Source organism: Arvicanthis niloticus, chromosome 24, assembly GCF_011762505.2.
Source record: "Arvicanthis niloticus isolate mArvNil1 chromosome 24, mArvNil1.pat.X, whole genome shotgun sequence".
NCBI lineage: Eukaryota > Metazoa > Chordata > Mammalia > Rodentia > Muridae > Arvicanthis > Arvicanthis niloticus.
Window position 1 is genome coordinate 12,368,030 of NC_133432.1, and position 6,379 is coordinate 12,374,408.

Sequence of the window (6,379 nt, forward strand, 5' to 3'; positions counted from 1 at the left end):
GCACACTTTTGTATTAGCAAAGAAACATGTGGCTAGGACCAGAATAAGAGACAGGTTTTCTCTCTGTAGCTCTGGCTGTCCTAGAACCTACTCTGTAGACCAGGCTGGCCTCAAACTCAAGAGATCTACCCCCACCGCTGCCTCTTCAGTGTTGGGATTAAAGGTGTTCACCAACACCACCTGGCCAGTGCTGGTCCCTTCTTAATCACCAATAATTGTTAGCTTCAGCAGAATTGCTCCTGCAAAGCAAAGGTTTCGTTTTAGCTGTTCTTGATAAGTTATTTCTCCACTGGTGAAATGAGCCAGCTCAAGACAGAGTAGACTATAATAAATGCAGGTTTACTGGGACTGAGCCCAGGGAACTCACCGTGGGGAGAGAGAAGCGGGTAGTGGGGAGAGGAGACCGAAATGCCTCTCAGGGAAGGGCAGCCCAGTTCCTGGGCTGGAAAGCTCAGGGTTGGGGGCAGGCTATGCCAGATAGGGAGGGACTGAGGGATGCTGGGAGAACCTGGAGCCAGGTCTGCTTTGATATGTAAAACATGCACCTCAGTCCCTTGTCCCCAGGTCTGAAACCAAACAGTTAACCTCTTGTTAATCAGCTAACCAGAACCACAGATTTTTTTTTAAATCTTCAAACTATACAACACCTCTCTCCCCCATAGTCTTTAAGTGACTCTCACACTTCCTTCTGGTGTCACAAGCCATCGCTCTCCACACTGTCACCTTCCAAGCACCCACAGAACAGCTCATCAAGCTTTGAATGATCAATGACTTTCCTAGCCCAAAGTCCCTCCACAATCCTCCCCAAAATAACAGTCAGGTCTGTCACAGAAACACCCCCATAATCCTGTCTTAGTTTCATGCTGTGATAAACACCATAAGCAAAAGAAACCTGGGGAAGAAAGGGTTTATTGCACTCACAGTTCCAAAGAACTCAGTTCATCGGAAGCAGTTAGGAGGGCTGGAGAGGTGGCTCAGTTAGGAGCACTTGCCACTCTTCCAGTGGACTGGGGTCAGCTCCTGGTAACCACATGGTGTCTTGGAGCTGTCTGCAGCTCCAGTTCCCTGGTATCTGGCGTCCTTCAGAACAAGGCACATTCATGGTGTGCATACATACAAACAAACAAACATACAAACAAGCACGCATGCATGCATGCCTGCATGCATGCATCTATCCATCCATCCATCCATACATACATACATACAAGCAAGGCACCCATATACGTAAAAGAACTCACACAGGACAGGAACCTGGAGGTAGGAGCTGATGCTGAGACCATTGGAGAGGTGCTGCTTACTGGCTTGCTCCTCATGGCTTGTTCAGCCTGCTTTCTTAATAGAATCCTGCCCAGGGATGGCTCCACCCACAATGGGCTAGACCCTCCCCCATTGATCACTAATTAAGAAAATACCTTACAGGTGGATTTTACCAAGGTATTTTCCTCAGTTGAGATCCCCCTACACATTCAGATGACTCTGGTTTGTGTCAAGTTGGCATAAAACGAGCATGCACCTTCTCACAGAAACCTCCTTGTAAACCTGACTTGTTTTATTCACCTGGTTGATTGTTGTCTCAGAGGCTTACTGCTAACTTAGGTCTAGTCCTGGAAACTTCTAGCCTCTGTACAATCTTATCTAGGCCTAGAATGTTTTTTAGACTCTGAGACTGACTGAATAAACTCACCTTTTCTAGTTCTTTCTGAACTCTGGCTGGCTGGTTCAACTCAATTGTTCTGGCCCAAACTCCCCTCCAAGCTGACTGATTCAGTCCGGCTTCTCTCAGTGTCTCCTGAATTGCTCTGCTCAGCCTCAAACTAATTTTGAAAATATGTTCTATAATCTGTCTCCTTATTCTCTGGCTCATTCTGTCTTCACCTGTCTCTAGATTTTTCTCTGTTCAGCTTGTCTCTGTAAAGCTCTCTCAGTAAAACTTCCCCCAGACCACCTCTCATTTCAATGCTGACACTGCACATGAGTGGGCCCCTCCCCTCCTGCTGTTAGTTAGTTACTGAATCCAACCTGAACCCACTGCTCTGATGAGGTTTGGCCTTGCTGTGTATTGTACAGCTAAGTGTACTTCCCAGTACCCCAGATGAGAGAGTCCACAGTAGGCCTATATGACCCTACATGACACTTGCCCTAAGTTATTTCTGATTGGTTAATAAAGATGCAGACAGCCAATAGCTGGGTAGAAGAGACATGGGTGGGGTTTAGGATTCCCGGGCTTCGGGTTGGAGAAGAACCACAAGGAGAAGGTGAAGGAGTATTCCTGGGTTAGGAGTCAAGAAAACACGGCCCTGAGGGCTGGAGCTAAGAGCAGTTCAGATGAAACACAGTAAGTACTAACTTAGGGTTATTGATAGAAAAGTAGATTCTAACAGCGTAGAAGGTAGCAGCTCAGGAATTTTGCTTTTAAGGCTTTATTGAAAATAATGAAAGTTGTGTGTCTTTTATCTGGGAACTGAATGGTCAAAGGCAGGGTAGAAACCCCGATTTGGTGTTGTTTCTGTTCTATAACACTGCTCTGATGTCATCATTGCTGAGTGATGTCGCTACTCTGGCATGCACTGAGGAGAGGAAGGGAGAGATGGGGCAGAGATGGTGTTCTAGAGACAGTCAGGTAGTGTGATGGTTTGTGTATGCTCGGCCCAGGGAGTGGCCCTATTGGAGTAGGTGTGTCACTGTGGGTGTGGGCTTTAAGACCCTCATCCTAGCTGCCTGGAAATCAGTATTCTGCTAGCAGCCTTCAGATGAAGATGTAGAACTCTCAGCTCCTCCTGCACCATGCCTGCCTGGATGCTGCCATGTTCCTGTCTTGATGATAATGGACTGAACCTCTGACCCTGTAAGCCAGCCCCAATTAAATGTTGTTCTTTATAAGAGTTGCCTTGGTCATGGTGTCTGTTCACAGCAGTAAAATCCTAAGACAGGTAGGGTGCAGTGTGTCTCCCAGAGACTGCTAGGTTGTTCCTCCATGGCTTTCTTCTATGCCTGTTCCATCTTCATGACGGCTTCAGTCTATTATGTAATTTGTCAGGTGATCTTGCCCTTCCAGGGCACACCCTCTGCTTCATCCTGTTCAATATTGATGGTATGGGTCCAGCCTGGTGGGTCCAGCCTGGTCAAGCATCTGCACTACCCTGGGCAGGGAGCAGAGCAGAGCCCCAAGAGGGATGATGAGAAAGACAGTTCCAAAGTGGGGAGTGGCTAGGTGGGTCTCTCTCTCTCTCTCTCTCTCTCTCTCTCTCTCTCTTTTGGTTTTTCAAGACAGGGTTTCTCTGTGTAGCTCTGGCTGTCCTGGAACTCACTCTGTAGACCAGGCTAGCCTCGAACTCAGAAATCTGCTTGCCTCTGCCTCCCAAGTGCTGGGATTAAAGGCGTGCGCCACCACTGCCTGGCTAGGTGGGCCTCTCAAACTCACAGGTAGGCTATGAGGAGGCAAAGAAGGAGCAGGATCAGACTCCCCCTCTGCCCTGCAGATGTCTTCAGTGTTGATATCCACATTGACATGTATCCTGTCCCATTGATCAGACTCCCAAAATCTGATATGTGAACTGTGGGTTATGTAAGAAAACATACTAGGTAAAAATGCAAACACAATACAGATGGTGAATGGGTGTCATGCCTGCAATCCACTGGGCTAAACTAAAAGGGAAAATGAAAGAGACAGAAAATTGGGAGGAGGGGGAGGTGACTGAATACATGGGCCAAAATATCAAGAATGGATGAATCGGCTGGCTGTGTGGCACACACCTTTAATCCCAAGAGTCAGAGGCATGAGGATCTTTGGCAGTTACAGGCCAGCCTGATCTACAGAGGGAGTTCTAGGGTAGTCAGCACTACACAGAAACTTTGTCCCAAAAGCAAAACAAAAGCAAACAAAGAAACAGAGCAGGCCAGCTAAATAGCTTTAGTGAGCAACTGTCACCAAGCCTGATGACCTGAGTTCAATCCTTGGGTCCTTCGTGGTGGAAGGAGAGAATCAACTCCTGGTTTGACCTCTACACATGTACTATGGCAGACACACACACACACACACACTTTTTAAAGCAAGTTTGCACACTGGTGCAGGTGTTCCTCCCAGCCACAGCCTCATTTCCTCTTGGGGCTGGGCAGTTCCTTCAGGTGACCAGGCCACATTTTGGTTCATGTGTTGGTAAATGAAACGTTGGGGTTCAGCACTTCCCTTCGGCTTCTGTGAAGATCCACGTGAAGGTTTTTGTTGGGGGTCCCTGTTTTCTTGCAAGTCTCGGTTTCTTCCAGTCTGTGGGTTCGGGGACTCAAACTGAGGTCATGCTGTCTGGTGGCAAGCTTCCTTTACTGAAGAGACACAATCAGAAGCCCTGCTTTCAGTTTCTCCCTTTGAGCTATCTGAGTCTTGATCCCCTTCAGAGGATGTCACTGTTGTTTGGCCATTGGCCACAAGGTGGCGCTATTATCTGACCCTCCGATCCACGTCCCTTTTTGTGCACAAGACCCCAGCATTTCCTCCTGAGGATCAGAGAAGGCCAAACCCACAAACAACGGCCTTGCACCCAATACTCCTGTGATCAGCCCATATCCAAGTACCCAGAGAGGTCAGACTCCTCGGAACCTGAGAATCTTGTTTTCAGCCTCAGACAGCTGTTTCCGGCCCAGAGGGTTCCTTCACAGAAGCAGGATTACTGTGTCTTGGCTGTGGCAGCCTGTGCCAGCTCATCACACCTGCCTGCCTTTCTTCAGATTAACAGCTTGTCTAAGATTCACATGAGACGGGCCAAGAATTAGCAACACACACACACACACACACACACACACACACACACACTATTCTTCCTACTGCTCTCTGCCTCACTGGTAATAAGAGAATTCGTGGGCATCAGGCCTGGGGCTATTCCTATGTTGAAAGTTCTAGTCTTCTTTGGAAATCTATCACTCTTATCCTTGGCTATCGGGGATGCTCCTCCTGGTCACAGGATGGGTCATATGACTCTGATCTAAGCTTCATCTCATCTATAGCACTAGCTTGATAGAGGTTTTTCCACATCAACTGGACCGGACAGTACAAATGACAGCCAGGACCACAGGTATTCTCTTTGCAGCAGGTTGGAGAGTGGGCCTCAGTGTGAAGGGAGTCAGGCTGGGCAGCAGTAATAAGGGTCCAGACACACCAGAAGCCTGAATGGGCACAGCTGGAAATGAAGCTGGACAGAGGTGGAGCTGAGAGATGGAGGAAGCCCTTTGGAAGTTAAAAGAAGCAGTTTGCAGCCATCCAGGACTCTCTCTCTCTCTCTCTCTCTCTCTCTCGCTCGCTCTCTCTCTCTCTCGCTCTCACACACACCCTCCTGTCACCTGAGTGGGGGTTGACTTCTTGATACTACAGTAATCCTCCTGCATTTCCACGACACAGTTGGCAAATGTCATGCATGTGTGGTGCTTTGATTGGCGTCTACTTTCCAAAAAACGGTTCCACGCCAGGTAACCTTTGCGTGTGAAGGGGAAGGTAGGACCCACTCCCTGCAGGTTTCAAGTGCTCATGTCTCTGCTTAGTATGGTCACAGTGGTCACCGAGCTGCCGGGTGGCCTGCCCCACCCCTTCCCTTTTTAATTGAGACAGGTTCTTTTTAGTCCAAACTGGCCTCAAGCTCTTGGCAGTCCTCCTGTCTCCTCTAACTCATCTTCTGAATCTTGGGATTACAGGGTGTGTCACTGTAGGCAACCACCCAAATTTAACTTTTGGTTTTTTTTCCAGACAGGGTTTCTCAGTGTAGACCCTGGCTGTCCCGGAACTCAATCTGTACAACAGGCTGGCCTCGAACACAGAGATCTGAGTGCCTCTGCCTCCAGGTGCTGGGGTTAAAAAGGTGTGAGGCACCATGCCAGGCATCTGATTTTTAAAAAATTCTATTTATTTCTGTGCATGCACACGAGCACACAGGCATGTGTATATGGAGGTCAAAGGACAACTTCAGGGGTTCATCAGCCTTTTACCCTCAGCTCTGTGTCTGACCGCCTAGTTCTGAAGCTAAGGTCACCATCCCTTTCTCACGCCCGTGATGACAGCTTGCTCTTTCCTAGACGGTTGTACTTGCTCTCCATGTCCTGATACCTTTGCATTCACAAGTTGAGTAGGATCTGTGACCTTTGCCCCTAGGCCTCCCATCTCTGGCTCCTATGGACCTTGGATTTTGACCTTCTTATCACTGCTCAGGGCAAGTACCAGGCACCCAGTAGTCATGCACAGCCCAAGAGTACTAAACAGAGATTCTGGACATAAGCATGCATCGGTGCAGCCCTCTGCATCCCATGGTGAGCATCATGCCTGCAGCTGTTGTACCCACGTGCCATGCATGCCCACCATCACCACTAGCAACCATCTTGGTTCCTGGGCTTCCTGGAA